The sequence below is a fragment of the Dermacentor andersoni genome, chromosome 9 (genome assembly GCF_023375885.2).
Source record: "Dermacentor andersoni chromosome 9, qqDerAnde1_hic_scaffold, whole genome shotgun sequence".
Lineage (NCBI taxonomy): Eukaryota > Metazoa > Arthropoda > Arachnida > Ixodida > Ixodidae > Dermacentor > Dermacentor andersoni.
Window position 1 is genome coordinate 106,560,343 of NC_092822.1, and position 20,308 is coordinate 106,580,650.

Here is a 20,308-nt window from a genome sequence, read left to right on the forward strand (position 1 = left end):
CTTGGTCTCACAGGAGTACCGACCACCGCGGGTCGCACGCAAAAACAGAGTATTGCCCTAAGTTGACGGAAACCGCTTATTGTCTCCAACGGCACCCGACACTGCACAAACGCCCGGTCCCGGGACGGCGGGGAACCAAAGGGGTCCCGCACCAAGGGCGGAAAATACAGTTAGGGGCACCTGTAGCATGTCGCTGCGAGAGCACAGGCTTAAGCTGGGACACGACGCTAGGAAAAGTCTCGGCGGCTATGCTACTTGCTCTCCCGATAACCAATGGGCCAACTCGCGAGGGCTCGGGCAACCAATCTACTTCAGCTTGGGCCTCCGATGAGTGCGGCTCGGCGTGGTACGACCTCGCGCGAGCACTAGGCACCCGTTCTTCGGCTTAGCGTCAGGATAGGAAGAAGACGAGGTACGCGCTCCTCGCACGGGCAGAGGCACCGTGCATGAGCTCATGTCCTAGTCACAAAGGTGTCGGCGGACGAGAGGAAGCATGTACGTACCGGGCGCCGTCCCAAGGAGCAAGAGAGCCGCTACAATCACGGCAGTAGCCACCAGGGGCCGCTTCGTGACGTCACTAGCTCCGCCCTCGCCGCGAACCACCTAAAGCCCCTTGATAATTTGAAAGTAGCGACACTCTCCTCCTCACGGTGCTTTCCTCCTCGATTCTCCTCGCCCGCCGGCTGCGCACGGCACGCTATTCCTCCTCGGCTCCCGCGGACGGGCCGCAGGATTCTACGGAGGTGTGTTATTTTGGGCCAGTTGCGCGCCCCAGCGGGGTTGACAATTTTGAGAAATGCTAATAACAGCATCGATAATGCTGGAGGCAACGTTTATGAGGAGGTTGGTTTTTTCTTAAAGCCGTATGAGCGGGGTATACTGGTTTAAAGGGAGTTTTGAGGCGAGTTCTATACTCCAGACAATTTTTCTGCCACACGATCAGACGCTTACTTCGTGCGTCTGATCTAGTATTGCTTGTGACACATCTCTTTGTGTGTGGCTTATTAAGCGAAAGCCTTAGATCTCTGTTTCAAAGTACCGTTGTGAGCTACATAAAATATCACGTGACCGAAGGAAGGCGGGAAGCGAACCAAAGCATATGCAGCCGCGTATAAGAGATGATTAATGATTAGCAAAGTAATGATTGATTAGTGATTGGATTAAGATGAATTCGCGTGTATTAAGGATGATTAAGGTGGATTAAAGTCGATGAAGGTGCATTAGGGTGAATGAAGGTGGATTAAGGTGCATAAAAGAGGACTAGGTTGGATTAAGGTCGATGAGGTTAATTAGGGTGGATGAAGGTGCGTTGATGTGCATTGAGGACGATCATAGTGGATTAAAGTGCATAAAGAAGTATAAGGGTGGATTAAAGGAATTAAGGTGTATTAAAGAGGATTATGGTGGGCTAGGGTGTATCAAAGTTAATGAGGAAGCATTACGGTTGATCAAGGAGGATTAAAGTCCATTAAGGAGGGTTAGAGTTGATTAAGGTCGATGAAGGTGGATTAGGGTGCATTAAGGAGGACATTCATGGATTACGGTGGATTAAAGTGAATGAAGGAGGATTGAGGTTGATGAATGTGCATTAGGAGGATTGTGGTAGACTAAGCGGTCTTAATACTCAATGAACCCCAATTCACCTTAGTCCACCCTAATCCACCTTAATGCTCCTTCATCCACCTAATACTCCCAATCCACCTTAATCAACCTACATCGCCCCCAATGCAACTTAGCCTACCCTATGCGGTCTTAATCCTCCTTTATCAACCGTTATCCATCATAATCCGCCTTAGTCCTCCTTCATCCACCTTAATCCTTATTCACACACTTTATTCCCACTCAATCCTGCTTAATGGTCCCAATCTACCATAATACACCCTAATCCGCCACTATCAAGCCTAATCCAGCTCCATGGTCCCTAATCCACATTAATCTACCCTAGTACATCGAAATCGGTCTTAATCCTCCTTTATCAACCCCAATTCACCTTAATCGACCTTAATCTTCCTTTATCCACCTTAATCCTCCCTAATCCTTGTTCATGCACCCTAATCCACCCCAATCGGTCTTAATACCCTTTCATCAACACTTCACCTTAATCCACCATTATCCGACTTAATCCTCCTCCACGCACCTTAACCTCTATTCATGCATCTTAATCCTTAGTAATGCCCTCTAATCCACCTTAATCTTCTTTAATACACTCTAATCAACCTTAATCCTCCCTAATCCACCTTATGTCAACCACTAATGATTCATTAATTAACTTGGGTAATCATTCTCTTATACAGGGGTGGACATGCTTTGGGTCCCCTCTGGCCTTCCTTGGGTCACGTGATACTTCGTTTACAACGCGACCTTGAGACATAAAGATCTAAAGGCTTTCGCCTTAAAACTTAAAAAAAGCTCCATTTTAACTAGTTAACGCTCATCACCTGCAATACTACGGGCATACTTGCCACTAATTTTTTCAGGGCGCAAAGCAGAATCAATAATACTGCACTTCCGACTGAATAACAACAGTTAGCGACGTGCGAAGTGATGGAGCCGCCCCAGAATATTAAGCATGCTGAGGACAACCGCAACAAAAACGCTGGTGAGCAGGCCGGAAGAATGAAAAATAATGCCGCACTACGGGATGCTTTGCTACGAGCTATAAGAAAGACTCATCAGCTCGCAAACAACGCTGTTCTTTGTCGGAACAAATTTCTTTCGGCCAGTGTCATGCAGCCACTGCTTCCTGCGCAAGCCGTCACGCTTTCATTGTGGTATCATAAAAACGCATAACCATCTTCAGGCTTCTTGCTGCAGTTATATGCGCAACAGCCCGGCATAGCGATAGCACATAGACCAGAAACACAGCGTACAACGTTCGCTACGCCGAGCTAAATGGCCGAGCCAGCCGTGCTCAGGAGGAAAATGGCGCGAACGAAAAAGAAAAACACAAGCAAAACTCAAGATCCGCGCGTTTCCAAGGGCAACGGCAGGGAGACCAATCGTCGTGCAGAAAAACGGGGGAAAAACTGGTTGCCGCGGGGGAACGCGCAAGGGGCGAGGAGGTCGCGCGGCGGCGGCAGAGTTCAAAGAGTGTCGCTACTTTAAAATTATCAAGGGACTTTAGAACCACCGCGAGTGGAGCGCCACCGCTAACAACTGGTTCGGAGCGAGCACGATGTGGCTTAAGGATTGCAGAACATGGGTGAAATGCGCCCGCGCAATGGCGCGTCGAATTCCCCAAATCCCCACAATGTGTACACTACACTCCATCCAAGTGACTTCTGCGTTCCTACTTTTTTTTGACAGAGCCAGACCACATGAGCGTTCTTTGGAGTCTTAAACTGAACAAATCTGCTAGGATTGATGTGTCCATTGAAGACACCGATAGAAATATCGAAGTTCTAAAAGAATATGTTGCTTTCTATATTTAACGCTACCATAGAACGTGGTAAAAGCCCCCCCCCCCCCCCCCCCCACTCATTAAGCGGGCACGTGATTTCTTTTTACAAGAGCGGTTGCAAAAGCGGTGTATTGAGCTACCACTCCATTTCTATTGTCCCCGGTTTATCGCAAATTGTATTGTAAAAGCATGTCTTGTGCGTAGGAAGTCTTTCTCGCCTAACAATATATCAAGCAAACATCAGTACGGCTTCATAGCTGACTCTAGGGCGCAAATTCTGCAGAAAAATTTCCCAGTGTTTTGCATTCCGCTTTGGACTGAAATACAATATTTTTTGGAGTTTTTTTATATGTGAAAAAACATTCAATACAGTAAATCATTACATACTTTGTCACAAGTTACACTTTTATAGGTATTGCGGACCGTTACTGTTATTTTTACACAATTACCTAATTGAACACTCACAGGTGGCCACACTTGAACCTGCAGAGTGGAATCAAATGGCTGAAAATTGCAGTTCCGCAGAGCTCTATTCTGTCGTCCCGTCTTTTAATTTATACATAAATGGCCTATGCGAAGCTATGCAGTTTTCAAATATTTACCAACCACACATGACACCGGAAATAATCCGCACTTCGGACATACGCAAAGTGACCTGCGTGCTAAAGAAGAAGACAAATAATTTGGGGAATTGAGCTTATGCATATTAAGTGTGATGCAAGCCATCAGAGACTCGGCTCGTCTGCATTGAAGGAGAGGAAAAACAAGAGGTGAAAGGCAGAGAGGGTACGTAGACAGTGTGCGGTTGGCTACTCTGTACAGGGGGTGGAGTAGAGGCAGAAAATACGAGAACACAAGAGGGGATGATAGTGTGAGAAATGATGCGGTTTTTTGTTTTCGATCGGTGCAGATTGTTTTAAAAAGTTTAGTAGCGTTTTTAAAGCAGTTTGCGCCGACGTCGGCTGGTACCAAGGTCCAAGAATTCAGGATTCCGAAAAAAGGTGGTTATCAATCCTGTCTAGCGGGGTGCTGAGGACTTTCCTTTGTGCACTGAAGTGACGACAATCAAATATAAGGTGCTCTATCATTTCTTTGCATCCACAGACTTCACGTTTTCGACTTCTGGCTATTTAGATGAGGTAGGAGTATGCATTAGTAATAGCGAGAGAGCTAATTGAGTTACCTGCACACGAGAGTTACAGATGAGTTACCTCCCGCAGTGGTAAGCCATATGGAAGGCGGAGTTCCGGATGAGAACCCATGGAACAAAGGCGCTGTTTTTTAAAGTTACGTAAGCTTACGAGCAAGTGCATGGAGCTTTCCCGCTGCATCTATTCTTGACATCGGTATAGCGACTCGTGTGAAGATCGAGTGGCTCAATGCTCGTTTCCAAGGACGCCACAATGACTTGGAAACCATTGAAATACGATATCCTGTCTTTCCTTAAGTGACCGATCGCAAATTTCTTGCATGTCCACGACAATATCGTTCGTGTGGTCCACGGCTTAGTGCAGAGCGAAAACTCCGGAGGGCGACATTGGAATCGCAGTAGATGGACCATCTCTGGGGCGTTTCATGTGTTGAATTGCTGCACGCGAAGTTACAAGTGCGACAGCCGTCGTTGATGTCAAGTGTGATCAAGTGCTTTATAAATTCCCGTGACGCCATCGCTCCAAATGGTTACTTTCAAATGCGCGCCTTGCACTTGCTGCCCAATAACCTGTGTCCTGTTAAATATGTCTGCATATACCGTGTGTCCCAGTCTACGTTTGCCAAGTGGTTCAACGAAAATAATGTTTAAAATACACTGTGCAAGATGCCATGACAAGACCCATGGTGTTCAGTTGCCAGCGTTCTCACAACCGCATCTCGTAGGTGTTACAATCTTATCTTATGGAATACTCCTAGCCCACATATCCGAAAGATTAGGGAGCGTTGGTCGTGCAGTAAAACTTCGGAAGCAGAGAATGCAGTTTTGCATCCGCCCCTGCTTAGATGCAGCTGCTGTAGCTGCAAATTGAACCCGCAACCATGTGGCGCTTAGAAGCAGAACACCACAGCCACTGATCTGTCAGAACGGGTCAGCCCGTTATCAGGTGAAGATAAGGCGTCATCAACTGCATTTCGATGCTCCATCTAACACCGCAAACATCGGCTACATTCCACAACTCAATGCATACACCTGCGATGCAACTCTCCTGCAGAAGTTCCAAACTTAAGTGCAAAGCGCCGAAAACTGCACAAGACAGCGTTTCAATGCCATCCCCATTAGGAATGCCGAAACCTTGTCTAATGCTACCACTCCACTCCTGTTAATGAGGACATGCAGAATAGGTATGGTACTCCAGCCATAATTTGAGTAGCTTCACTACTCTACTGTGTATCCCCGCATCCCGTGCCCAGGACCTCCCACTGTCAGCAATATTCACTGTTAAGCATCGCCTTGTATTCCTTACTTCATATTCTGTCACTCAAACACAGACAAAGTCATTTGCGAAAATTGTAACCATCTGCAGCTGCACGGACACAGATGAAAATTATGAGAGGCACTTTCGCTTTCCGCGACTATGGAGAACTCCAACGCCGGCCCGCAGTGGTGGAGAACCGAGATCAACCGACCACATACAATGAAACTGCGCAGCACTTTTATCTCGGCAGGAGAGACTTTCCCCTTCCCCACAAGAAGTTCAATAGAGCGCAGGCATTGACCCTCAGATTATTGCAAACAGGCTCGAATCCCAGCCCAGCTTTATTCCACAAGCTTCATCCCGACACCTATGCCACTGGTTCTTGCAGGCACTGCAATGACATCGCTAGCCTAGACCATATGCTCTGGCGTTGCCCCTCGTTACGAGGCACAGAACAAATGAATGAGGACAAGTGGCTCTCCGCTATCAAGAGCCCCGATGCTGGGGCGCAACTATGGGCGGTCCAGAGGGCCCACGATGCGGCGGTCGGGCGTGGCCTCCAGACTATTCAAATTTGTTTTATGAAACGTTTCTACGCCCGAAATAGGATATGCTACATCAGTCTGGGACCCTAGTTGCATAAAGTTACATATTAGAATTAATTGAGAAACAGTCGCAGTTTTGCCCGAAAGGCGAAGCAGTAATTGCGAAAGCGAATCACTAGACAACAATGCCAAGTAAGGATAGTTTTATCTGTAGTATAAAATTGGAAACGTTCGCTTAGTAACTGAATAACAAGCACGGTGTCAGCGGGCACAAGCAAACATGAACACATCACATTTTTTAGCGTGGACACTCGATGCGAAAACGCCGGTGTGAGCAAGCGCGGCTGTAGCAGCGAGCGAAGGGACCTTCGGGTGGTCTATGGCTTCAACCCAAGAGTGACAAGAACACGGCGCGCACAAAAATGAGCCGTGTACACATTCCGTTCAAGACAAGGCGCGCGCAATGGCACGCGGCCGTCGAAAAGTATGCACTTGTTGGCGGAGTCGAAGCCGCCCTCTCACGCGCTGCCCACCTCTTTTGCTCCACACATGCTGGGCCTGATTGAACTGCGATCGTCAGTTGCCGTTGCGTCCGGTCGCGAAATGCGCAGTGGCTGCCGGAGCACAACGCCGCCTCCGGCGTGGCGCGCGTGTGAAATATGTATAAGCAGACAAGATTGTCCGAAGATTCAAGACGCAGATCGGACTGAGCCCACCGCGAGTGAAACATGCTATTATTCAAGAGTGGCACATTCGCACTAACGCATACCCTGCGGCCCATACCCAATTGCCAAGGTTTGCGGTAAAGAAGTTCACTAAAGGGGAGCAGGTAACCAGCGGCACATAGTAACGCAAATCAGCGTGAAACGGGTGCAGCGATGAATGGGACATACGCACTGTCCCATACCCGCGAGCCAAGTTGGCGCGACAGGCGGTTTCGAACCCGGTGCCCACATGGCGAAAGCCCTACGCTCTAACCACCAGACCATGAACTACTCAGTGACCCACGTTGGCGGGAGAACGGTTAAAACATCAACAGATAAGCAGCCAGCCCCCTGGAAAGAGCGTGAACAAGCCTAAGACGGCTAATTTCGTTTTAAGAACGTTATTTACAGTCATGAATTGTTCCTATATGTAACCATTAAATTTAAGAATGAACCTCATTCAAGCGAGCATCCTTGTGCCATGAAGCAGTTATAGCGAGAAGCTTCACACAATTGAGAATCAACACTACTGACAAACGATCAATGTTAGCCATCTTAAAAAAAAATGGAAGAGCACATCAAGCTGAATCATGGTTTTACTTTTGTAGAGTTAAATTTCATGCCAAAAATTACACTCCCGCCAATCCAACCTGACCGGGGCAACGTTATCTCGACAGTAAATTTGTTAGCGGGATAAAAATAAAAGAATACGATGTTAAGGTTCAAAGTAAAAAAAAAACGCCGATTTTCTACTATGCGTTCAGAACTTTTGGACAGCACCAAGATAAACTTGAGAACAAGATTGCTGCTGCGGACATGTAGGCATTTCATTTACTGAAACCTTAAAAGCCTGGAGGCATTACATAAGGCAGGGGCAAACAATGTGTGAGGAACTCTTCATCCCGCAAGGGAGGGAGAAGAGGGAGAAAAGATGGACGAAGAAGAAAAAGGAAACAACGCTAAGGAAGGAACCGAGCAAGCGGCATTATCATCAAAATCACTAAAAAACTAATAAACAACAAAATACGTACTACATAAATACTACTAAATATGCACTCTGCATGAGAATGAATTACTAATTACCTAAACGGGGCCAAGTAGCAAACGCATGTTTAACAAAACATTCTAGGTAAGGTGGATTGTTAGTTTCTCACCGAAAGTCGTGTGGTCGGCGGAAGAAACAATACAGTCGGGAAGAGTGCTCCACAGCGCTATTGCATTTGAAAAAAAAAAAAAAAAAGAATCGTTCATCGAAGACCTGCAGCACTGAATGTCATCATACCTTGCTGGTGAAGCAGCGCACTGACACGGACACAGTGAAGACACACAAGAAAAGACGACACTCGCGGCCCTCGCAACTATTTCAGAGCCATAGTATCAGAAAGCAACTCATGGCAGTTGGTTGTCTCTTCATTTCTTAAATCCCACCTTAATGGCTTGATAGTTACCAATCCGTTCGTTTTACCGAACTCTGAAACGTTAGTAACGTACTTAAGCACGTCTAACCCTGGAAGATGTGAATGCTTCAGCATTGATGTACAGGATCTGTATTACAACATTCCGCATGGTCCCTTATTATCGAGTGTTAGGCATTGTATAACGGAAGACAACGACGAGATGCAATTTGTCAACAAATGGGGCGTATCAGTTAATACATTTCTTTAACTAATAACCTTTTACCTTGAGTCCGCCTTTGTACTGTGGAATAATGTTATGTACAGACAAAAGTCCGGTATATGGATAGGCTCAAAAGTAGCTTCGGTACTAAGCACAATTTTTTTAGGTAGCATAGACAAAGCGATTGATGCAAACCTTAAAGGCCTTGCGGTAAAAGTGTTCCGTTTCGTGGACGATTTTTTGGCTATAGTCGAACATCGTGTTTTCGACATAAGAGTGAATGAGGTCTTAAAATTGTTCAAGGACAACAGCCAAGGACTGGCGTTCACTGTTGAGTTGCCGAAGAATGGCAAGCTACAGTTTAGATTTGGCATAACTACCACACCGCACCACGTTTGCTGGTCATACAATCCACTATCAGAAAACTCTTGCTTAGCTATAATTCGGGACACTCAAAAATCGCAAAAAGTGGCATAGCTTTCTCGTGCCTGAGGGCGGCCTTAACCAAGTCTTGCCAGGAAAAAATAAAATAAACTTTCAGCCAACAGGTTATCAGACTAAAGAATGCAGGATATGAAAAACATGTACTGTGTACATCAGCCTGTAAGTTGATTCGTTATGTGCGCAATGGCTATCAGAAACAACGCAACAGAAAATAGATTAACCGGAAAAAAAATTGTGTCAATACCATATGCCCACGAAATTGCGCATAACTTAAACGTAGGTGGCAGATATGGTCTACGAGTAGCTTTTTCAGCACCGAAGAAACTCGGAAAAATATGTGCCGGACTGGATAGTAGAGTTTCAACAAAAATAAAAGTAAATGGTCGTAAGTGCACGGTCAAGCATAAAGAAAAACTTGTCGAGTGCAGGTCCTCCGTTGTATATTGTTTGCCCATATCGTGTGGAAAAATAAACATCGGCCAAACGGGTCGGTGTGTAAACACAAGACCTTTGGAGCTCAAAAGGTCCCTGGGGGGAACATTCAGTCGCACATTAAGGGGCACTGCTCACAACATGGGTGCTGGCCGCTTTACAATGATACCACAGTTTTATCGCAGCATAAGGATCAGCTAACCAGGGAAATAATCGAAGCCTTTCATATTCACAAGAGAGGAGAGGGTTGTATCAGTCAGCCATCTGTACATCTAAGCCATGGTGAGGTTGCCTTTTTGGAAGTACACTAAAGGAAAAAAAAATTGTGTATTAAAAATGGTTGTTAGGGGTGCAACAAATATGATAGGATTGCACACCATGATAGATAGGTGTCATGCGTTTGACGCCCGAGTAGCCGCGGGCAAATAATTTAAAAAAAATGCCTTTAACCTTGGCTTGATTTTCTTTGACGCCTGAGGGCGTGCAGGTGTATAAATATGAAGTGTGTGTTCTGAAATGAAGTAGTTGCGAGTGAAAAAAAAAAGATATTTGCGACATCAGTGAGTGTAGTCTTTTCCTGTGTGTCTTCACTGTGTCCGTGTCAGTGCGCTGCTTCACCAGCAAGGTATGATGATTACTCCCCAACTAGCCCAACTTTCCACTTTACTGAGCACTCAATGTGCGCGATTGGACAGCTGTGGTTGAGGCGGGGAGAGATTCTATGCGGGGCTTGTAGTCGAGGGTGTCTGGCTATTGGGTGATTGTTGAAAGAGTGATGCAAGCAGAGACGCGAGATGATACGACGTGATTGGAGACTGGGAAGATCGAGTGTGCGTTTTAGTTCAGTTAGGCTGGTTTTACTTGAGTAGTTTGACATGAAGCGTGCAGCACGATTCTGAATGGCTTACAGTTCGTAGGTGAGGTATGCTTGTGAGGGGGACCAGACAGAGGAGGCGTACTCCAATTTTGGCCGAACGTATGTCTGATATGCAAGTTTTGCAATAGCGGGTGATGCAGATTTCCGATTGCGACGCAAAAAAACCAAGTGTGCGCGAGGCGTTTGCGCATATTGTTTCAATGTGAGCAACCCACGATAATGATGATGCGAAGTGAACACCTAGATAGTTATAGCAGTCTGTTCGTACTATTTTAGTTGAACTTATGTGGTACGCGTAATTTGTGATGCTGCGCTTACGGGAAAAGGACATACATTGGCACTTTTTAAGGTTAAGAGGCGTCAACCATTTTTCACAGCATGAAACGATAGTGTCTTTTTTGTAGGTCAATGAAATCGCCAGGGTTGTGGATGGTGTTGTATATGACGCAGCCATAAGCAAAAAAGTCAAATTATGGTTTTTGTGTTACATGACAGGTCATTGATATAGATTAAAAATACTAGAGGGGATATGCCTGTTCCCTGGGGAACACCGGATGCAACATCAGAAAAGTGTGAGTCAAGAGAGCTGATGTGCATTGTACGCGTCCTTTTAAGAAATATTTGATCCAAGTAATCAGTGATCGGATGATTGCAAGAGTAGATAATTTGGTAAGTAGGTGTTTGTGGGGGTCGCGGTCCAAGGCCTCCGAAAAGGCGAAGAAGATGGCGGGAATTTGTAGGTGATCACCCATGTGTTGCAAGATTTCATTGGTGGATTCAGAGAACCGAGTTTCGCAGGATAATAGTTTTCTAAAACCATGCTGGTATGAATAGGAGAAGTTAATTGATTCAAGGCAGTTCATTAGATTGGTTGCTATGATATGTTGCAGCAGTTTAGACGGGATACCAGTTAGAGAAATTGGACAATAATTACTTGCCTTTGTTCGATCAGCAGATTTATGGACGGGAATGACTTGAGCCTTCTTCCAATCGTGGGGAACTTCACCAGTACTGATTGATTGTTGCAAAAGTAAGCCGAGTATTGCGCTTGACAGGGAACTGGTGTTTTTAGGTAATTTGCTGCTGATTTGATCACAACCAGTGGAGGAGGATAATTTTAGAGCGTGTATTAGCCCAGCTATTCCATCAGTGTTAATCTGGATATCGGACATTCTGGTCGGCGAGTGGTGTGGTAATTCGGTTGAACTGAAATTTGTAGCAGGGGAAAATACTGATGAAGAAGTTGTTAAACACTAACGCATTTTTCCGTTTCAATTAGTACGTTGCCGTCGTCTGATAGCTGGAGCTGAGTTTGGCGCTTAGGCAGGGAGGTAATCTCAAAGAATTTACGATGCATAGTGGGGGTGGCCCGGCATGAAGCTTGTCACTAATACGATAGAAAACCGTGCAAGCATGATATTGCAGCTAAAGGATCTCAGCCTGAATTGAGAATAGACCAGCAGCTAGACAGCCCGCGTGTTTTGCCGGTCGTTGGTGCCATACTGCTGGGCTGTTCTTTTTTTCCGAATGCCTACAAGTTTGATTTTTTTTTTGTCTCAATCAAGCAAAGTATATGTCGGAAGCTAGACATGGAATCGGCAGCACCTGAATAACAAGTTCCACAGTGCAATGTGTGCACTAGACTAGACCAGCGAATGCCAGAGCTGCATTGGAAATTTGGACAATGCAAAGAGCTGTGGAGAAAACAGGGCAGTATTACCTTGATGTAGAGCTGAAGCCGTGTGATATCGCAAGCATTGCGGACGCGAATTTCCACCTCCCGGTCAGCGCTTTCGCGGTCCTTGCGCAGGTTCTGCTCCAAGTGTTTCACCAAATCCTTGTAGTCATTGACTTCGGCTTCATGTGCGGCAGCCATCTTCTGCGCCCACCTGCAAAGCGTTGGTACACTGCTCACACGAGATGTCGTTTACTGATGTGGCAGACTTCATTATATGAAAATGAGACATTAACCACTTGCCGCATGGGGTCTCGCATGATACACAGTACTGTTGTAAACTTACTAAAACTCAGAAGAAAGAATAGTACATTTATCGGCAATCTATACAATGCCTAGAAATAAAATGTACAGTGAAAATAATTTCAGGTAGTTTTGATTCTTTAATAATGTACAGCTGGAGCACATCGCACAACATGCTTCACGTTCCCAGGTAAACACGTTATTTTTACGATTCCTATGTTAATCAACACGCAAAAAATACCAGGGAGCTTGCCTTTTGTCAGCCTAATGTAGGGTTGTACACAATAAAGATGGTTGGGTTCTTGTGAGGTAGACATGGATGGCGACATCGCAAGAGAACGAATTCTGCGGCATAATGTTTGTTACATGTTAACGGTTCTTAGCACTATTATTGTCATAAATATGTATGAAATTGAAAGTGCTAGCAGCGTAACGTTAAACATAAAAGAGCCTGCTAAATAAATAAATAAATATCGTTCGACACAAATATATTAAATTCGTATATTATAAGCAAATATTCGGTACCCGCTGACATTAGCGAGAAGCACTTTACATTTACTGCCTATTATTTGCGATAACTCATTCTATGAGACTTCTTTATATCAAGGTTTGACTGAACATAAACCACGCAGCAATTGAAGTGTAGACGTGCAACGATCTCAGTGGCTAGCACGTCTGTCTCCAAAGTGCGCACGGCCATTGTGAGGCACAAGTGCAACGCACAGCGGCGGCAGAGGGTAAGCAAACTGATTTTTTTTGCCAAATACTACCATGTGATAGCCTGCCGTGAACAGGTAAACCTCCAACATCCAAGTCGCTGATCAATAGTACAAGAGTTATAACTATGAGTAGCTGTCACCAGTATTACAAGCTTGACAATAGTAGTCTGCAAGTTACACTGCGGGAAGTGCCATCTGGGCCAGTTTGTTCTATTTATTGTAGATGTGCAATGTTAATGAATATTTGGAGAGAAGTACATGGAAGTAATTGATTGCTTTTCAGTAATTCCTCAATAACTTTCGTAGGCCAGGAACTGGTCACCAATGAAATACATTTTCACTAAATAATTATCAGCTACTTGCTGCAACGTGCACAAGTCTTGTCTAGCGCAAGGCAGAGTGCAAGAAGAGATATGGAAAGCGAAGAGTCTCTGACCCGAGATCCAATCAGCTCGAATAGCCTTCCAAGGGTGCGCGGCACCACTCCTGGGTCATTCGGTGGACCCTGCATGGTGTGGGTCTTGCCCCCACCGGTAGGGCCATACGCAAAGAGCAACACATGGGCTCCACGCACGAAGGCATCGACTGGATCCCGCATCACCTCCTGAAACAACTGCGTCTGGCTGCAGCCCTCTGGAAACACCTGGGCACAGAGGAGGACGATGTAATGTCTGAACAACTCGAGGAGACGTAGTCAAAGAGGAGTTTTAGGGCGAGACATTGAAGAATAACTAAACAAATGATTGAAAAAGCTGCGTATGTTTTTTGTAGAAAAGTTGATGAAACTGAAGAGACTCGCAAGAACAATGCCGTTCTCTGCACATCTCACCTCTGAATTGTCAGTTAAGCACTGGCAAAACCTCGGCATGCAATGCACACTGCTGGGATAAGTGGTGTATGCGTGAAAATTGTATGGGCACTAACAGAGATATTGCAATAAAAACAGGGGTGCGATTTTGTAGGAATTCTATTACTTTTTCCATGCCTTTTGCCGCCATCACTGAGCAGCCATTGGTCGAAAATGACCGGGCCGCGCCCATTTTGTCTGTCAATCACGCGACGTCAGGAACCCGCAACAACTGTAATCGTCATCGTGACGTTGACGCACTCATTATGCGGAGCAAAAGGCACGGATTTTTGGCACGGCCAGAGGCAGGGTCGTTTCCGAAGGCATAAAAAAAATGGCCGCCCCTCTGATCGCTATGGCCGTGGCTCTTCGCCGTCGCCGATGTGAACAGGGAGAGTCAGACGACGCGTTTGACATGCCGGATGACCATTTTCGACGGCGTTTTCGCCTCTCGAAGGGAACGGTGCGGTTGTTGTGCGAGGAACTGGCGGGGGAACTAGAAGCTGAGCGAGCGACGGGACTGTCGGTGGAGCGGAAAGTGTTGTGTGCGCTGCGCTTCTTTGCTACCGGGAGCTTCCAAGCGTCCGTTGGGAGCGAGGAGACGATCCGTGTGTCGCAGTCGACGGTGAGCGAGTGCGTGCGACGTGTGGCAGAGGCTGTCGTGAACGCAGGGGCGCGCCACAAGTGGGTCCATTTTCCAAAGACAGCCGAGGAAAAGGCCGCCGTGAAGGAGGGTTTCCTTCGGCGCGGCGTTATCCCCGGCGTCATCGGATGCGTAGACGCCAGCCTCATAGCCATTATCGCACCCAAGGGTGAGCGCAAGGCTGTGTTCATGTGCCGCAAGGGATACTACGCCCTCAACTGCATGTTCGTAAGTAAAACTCACGTTTTCTGCGATCCTTTTTGAAAGTTACGTTGCTCTTGCCAACGGGCACTTTCTCTAGTTTACGTTTTACCTCAGATCTGCGACGCGGACATGAAAATCTTGGCCTTGGACCCTATGCGACCGGGGTCGGACCACGACGCTTTTGTCTGGCGGACGACATGGTTGCGCCGGCGGTTCCAATCGGGGCGCATCGTGAATGCCGGGGAATACCTCCTCGGTGAGAAAAAAACATTTTTTTTTTTTTGGCGCGGTCACGCTTCAGCAGCGCAGAACGCCGTGTCCGCTCCAACCCAAACTTTTAACCAAACCACAAGAACATGAGTAATTCCGGAGTAAAAAAAGAAAATTAAGACATTGACTGCCACCAATGGCAATGTTCGAAGTGTTAAGTTACAAGCACATTATGTGTCTGCGAGGAGCTGGCGAAAGCAACACGTATTAGTTCTTTCTGCACCCAGTGACTGCCAGGAACAGAAGAAATGAACACACATTACTGCTACTACTGTCATTGATAGCACCAACAAGTGTTGATTTCTTGTTTGTGGCAGGCACCGAGTAGTGCACTTGTAAATTGGTTAAGAGTTTGTGTCGGGTATGGACATGCTCACCTCATGCTTTTACTTGGGACTTGCAACCCTGAAGTCTACCTTTGTTGAATGATGCTGTAGCTTTCCTCAGTTGACAACTTGCCTCTCGTCACCGGAGTACTCAATGTACTATTTCCATCTTTGTGCAGGTGACAGTGGCTACCCCTTGGAGCCGTGGCTCCTGACCCCGGTTCCTGGCCATCCTTCAGTGCACACAGCCGAGGGGCAGTACAACACAGCACATGCCGCCATGCGTTCCGTAGTGGAGAGGTGCATTAGGCTCTTAAAGAGCCGTTTCCGCTGTCTTCAGCAATATCGCACCCTCCTCTACGAGCCGGAACGTGCAGCCAACATTGTCGCGGCATGTGCTGTGTTGCACAACCTTCGCCTTTCTGAAGGCGACGAGTCAGGCGATGACAGTGGTGACGACAGCAGCAGCGGCAGTAGTAGTAGTGAGCTTGACAATAACGGCGACCCCATGCCACACAGTCTGCCCCGTAACACGGGCTCTAGAATGCACTACTTGAGAGGGCGGGCTGTTCGCGACAATGTCATTGGCATGTTTGGCACAACCCATGCGCAGCACATGCGTTATTTGAGGAGCGTGCGGCGGCAGCTGCGACGTCAACAGCAGCGTCAGCATCGCTAGGTGCATGCACGCAGTTTTAAGTAATTGCATTGTGCATTTCATGCTGTGAAATTGCAGTTGATGTCTGCGTAATGGAAAGCATTCATGATTTGTTGAGAAATGTAAAAGTTGTTAAAAAAATTAAATTATGGGGTTTTACGTGCCAAAACCACTTTCCGATTATGAGGCACGCCGTAGTGGAGGGCTCCGGAAATTTCGACCACTTGGGGTTCTTTGACGTGCACCTATATCTAAGTACACGGGTGTTTTCGCATTTCGCCCCCATCGAAATGCGGCCGCCGTGGCCGGGATTCGATACCTCGTGCTCAGCAGCCTAACACCATAGCCACTGAGCAACCGCGGTGGGTTCATAAAAGTTGTGTAGTGAAGGGTTATGTAAAGCCTGCACTTATGGTAAGTAAAACAGTATCGTTAGAGGTGACATAAGAGATTGAAAGCAAGCTAAAAATAAGTGCATATTCAAAGTGTCTGCCACAATTTGCTTGTTGCTGCTGTCGTCATCTAGATGCATGTAGCCTGATTCTTACTCGTATCCCCTTACGCATTGATGGACATAAGCGCCTGTCTCCTCACTTTCTACTAGCACAGAGAAGCTCACAGAAGCCAAGATGTACAGTGCACGTCACACCTTCCGCTCCATGGAACGTGCTGTTGCACGCGCAGCTTCTAGGTCTTCCACCATTTTGTCTCGCAACAACGGCAACGTTCCTTTCGAGTGACGAAAATGCCGTCCAAGTGGTCATCCGACATGTCAAACGCTGTGGCTCCCGCGAAGTGTGTGCACGCACGAGCAGTTGATAGATTTCAACAAAGTGACCTCACTTGTATATAGCAGAACTCAGCAATGTTAAACAGTAATATTTGTACAGTGCAAGCTAGCACTAGAAATGTGGTTGCGATGTGTAAATAAAAGCACTAGAGGAAAACTGCACCTTTCCCTATTTTAGCCTTCAACATACACTTGTTTATGCACACATCACATGCGACAGTCTCTACATTGAAGAAGTGTGAGAATCATGAGTACTTAGTAGTAGAGACATTATGCAACATATCACAGACACGTTGGAATAAATATTGGATCACATTGTTCTTGCATCATAATATATCACAGGTAACAACATGCATCGTTTAAGAAAACTGTTGTACACTGCACAAGTACACAGTAATAACAACTGGCTTAAACTGCACCAGAAACAGAAGTGAGCAGGTGCTTAAATCACACGCCAACCGAGTATTTATCACAGCGAAATGTATAGGTACATCACTACATGTGAAAGGAACATGCTGCTGTGGCGCTCTGAAACTGAAAGAGCCATAGCACCATATTATGATATTCAGTAAGACAAACTGCATAAATATTACACACAAATTGCACCACAAGGGCTAAAATACAATGTATCACAACCTGAAAGATTACTGAATGACAACAAAATGCTTGATAATGAGACAGATGTGCAAGAAAAGAGACATTCCAGCTCAGTAGGTAGTGACACAAATATGCAACAAACAAAAAAATAAACATTACAAATGAAAAGAAGCAGCATCGGCAAGGAATTTTCATAACTTTTTTCTTTTTTGCTGTGTATATTGACAGGTTGCTTTCGACATTATCGTAATGCCTGAAAATTTCACCATTCGATGACAAGGATTAAATTGTAGAACACTTGCAGTGTGGCGTCGTGCTTAAATTGACATGAGAATAACTAGGCACCTCAAAATTGCAGCGCCACAGTCGAAATGCCCGCACACACCAGGCCTACAGGCACTTTTGCAGGAGAGCCTGATGGTGTGCACGCTCTTATGGCTGAAGTAAACCTTGAAGAAAAAATTCATGCTGCAACGGCTATGCTACTTATGGTTGCATTAAAGGGTGACTTCAGCAATTATTTATTTGCAAACTAGCAATATTTGCCCTTCATATCATTAATACATCAGCAAATTTTAAGATAAGTTACAAATTCCTCGCCTATGCTACCTTTGCATCCTTTAATTATGTGGGGCCTGAGAGGGGGGAGGGGCTTGGCTGCCACCATGCCCCAGTGCAGCCAGCAGCAGCTGAAGCAGGCGCTCGTTGGTCTCGTGCGACCGACGCGCTACTTCGAGGCGTTGCCGCTGCACTTCGAGGCGCTGCGACTGCACTTCCCGCATTCCCGCCACCTCCTCCCCGAGGTGCCGCAGGCTCTCCATGTGGGCCTCGTGGTGCTGCCGCAGGCTCTGCAGGTGGGCCTCGTTGTGCTGTTAGCAAAGATGTGTAATTAGTTTAAATACAGAAGCTCAGTAACAAGGCCTTCGTGTGTTGCATTCATCCCCATTTGCAGGCTATTGTCTTGTCATTGTATATTCAAACACTGGAAATATCTTTCTGGCCCATCAAACTTGTGCCGTCGCATTCCATTAAGATGCGTTACATTGCTATACCTGCTTCCTTGAATTCAACGCAACTTTTTTCTTTTTGCCACATAATTGCGTAGATATTTACACGTTATGTCACGCGAATGTGTACAAGATATCACCACAGGACTACACGTATACATTATGCTTGTTCACTGATTAATATAATTTTTAGAGAGGTCATATGCTCATCAATTTCATACGCAGAAAAATATACATCTGTGGCCTTACACATACCTGCCGGTTTTGCTCCAGCAGTTGTTGGCGGAAGCGGGTGTCCTTTTGAACTCTGGCTTCCTCCAACTGGCTCTGGCGAACGTATGCGGCAGTAGCCGTCATCACAGCACCATCAAGTTCCTGCTGCCTGCGCTGTCTACGGGGTGCCCGTGGCTCTCGAGGGGTAGGCTGCGGCACCTGGGGGGTAGGCTGCGGCACCTGCGGGGTTGGCTGCGGCACCAGCGGGGTTGGCTGCGGCACCTGCGGGGTTGGCTGAGGCACCTGGGTGGTAGGCCGCAGCACCTGGGGCGTAGCCGGTGGCTCTTCATGCAAGGCAAAAGCAAAGACTGCTCATTCACTGTTATCCGACCTACACAGATTGATTGTCCTAACCAGTCACTTTGAAATGTCATTATAGCTGCATAGCTACAATAATGATACACAAAACAGGTAGTTAAAGCAAAAGATGCCACAGAAAGTTGCTGGTAGCAATAACCCTTATGAAGCACAAGGAATCTCTATTACAACATCATGTCATTTGTAGTCTTGCATTTCTCCTCCGTGAATAAGAGCTGGATGTTGGACACAAAGGTAATAACAGCACAGTGACGTACTTTACTTCATAGCAAGATCATACAGCAACTGCAAACAACAATGCTACTACAAAAGCTAGGTCACTGCCTTACGTGTAAGGCCACTTGGCCCAGCAACAGCTGCAGGGCCCGACACCACGAAAGCAGTTGTCGCTGGTGGATGTCTGCGGGAACCGCTGGGCCCTGCAGCTTCCTCTGAACTTGCCTCGTCCTGCAATCAGAGTAGTGTTCAGACATTGCGAGCAGTGTGTGCAATCCGCATCTTGTACACAAGTTGCTGCTCAGAGTACATAACCTATATTGTCACTTGCACAAAAAAAGGGCTTAAAAATTTTGCAATAGTGTGTTACAATGTAATGCTGAAAATTTGTGAGGTCACAGCAGGTCACACAAATAACACTTTCTTAAATCCGATGTACGCACCTCGCTATCGGGGAAGTACTCAGGGGGGGAAACAAGGACCTCTCCTGTCCTCATAAGGACGTCGAGGACGCGGCCGTCCACGCCACCCACTTTGCCACCTCCAGTAGCCCTGCAAACACGGCAACAACGACAACGTGAAACTACGTTACTGTCAGCATCATTAGAAGCTCACCCCTTCTCGCTCGCGGCCCTGGCCGCTTCTTTTTTCGCTTTATGGGCCATCTTGGCCCAATGGTTGCGCCAACGGCTGGTGGCCTTTACGGCTGGCCCCTGTGCGTTAAGCACCGCCGCCACCTCCTCCCACAGTTCGTTTTTTCGAGCAGCAGTCATACGTGGCGAGAACTCTGTAGAAGCTCTCGCCAGGTATGGGTGCTGCTCGATGAACTGCACGAGAATAGCCGCCTGCTCTTTCGACACCCGCGGCCCTTTTGCTGCCATTTTCTCTTTGTCAACTTGGGAATTTCAGCCGGCCCGCAGCACAGTAAGAAATTTAGAGGCAAACATTCTGTCTAAGCTAAGCGCCTGCATAAAGTGCTCACTACGACTTATTTCTGCCTTTTTATACCACTAATGTAAAAAAAGGTGAAGTCAC